Consider the following 487-nt stretch of genomic DNA (forward strand, 5'->3'; position numbering starts at 1 on the left):
CATAATATCTTTTTCACGTAGATATTGCACAAAATGGATGGATGATGATATAAAAAGTAAACATATAGGAGAGTATTTTGGAGTTGTGAACCCTGAGAGAGAACAGGAGAACTTGCGCAGTGAAAGTTGGTATATTACTTAGCTTCAGAGAGAGAAGAGTTACAAGGATTAGGATGTCTCAAAGATTTGTTAGTCCATCCGAGGAGACATCATGTGCTCACTTAGCTCTGGAGCAGATTTTACTGTTATTCACAGTGTCCTCATGATTTTGTCCAGCTATCTTTTAAACTCTTCCACAATGTTGCTGTTTACGACTTCTGGTGGCAGTTTATTCCATGTCACATATCTTGTATGTGAAGAAGTTCCCGCAATGAGAGGTATTGGTATCTCTTCAGTTCTAGTTTCCATCCATTATTTCTTGTCCGGTTTTCGTTTAACGTAAATAAGTTACTGTCTACTTTTGTTATGCCTTTCAGTATTTTGAATG

The sequence above is a fragment of the Macrobrachium nipponense genome, chromosome 8 (assembly GCF_015104395.2).
Source record: "Macrobrachium nipponense isolate FS-2020 chromosome 8, ASM1510439v2, whole genome shotgun sequence".
NCBI lineage: Eukaryota > Metazoa > Arthropoda > Malacostraca > Decapoda > Palaemonidae > Macrobrachium > Macrobrachium nipponense.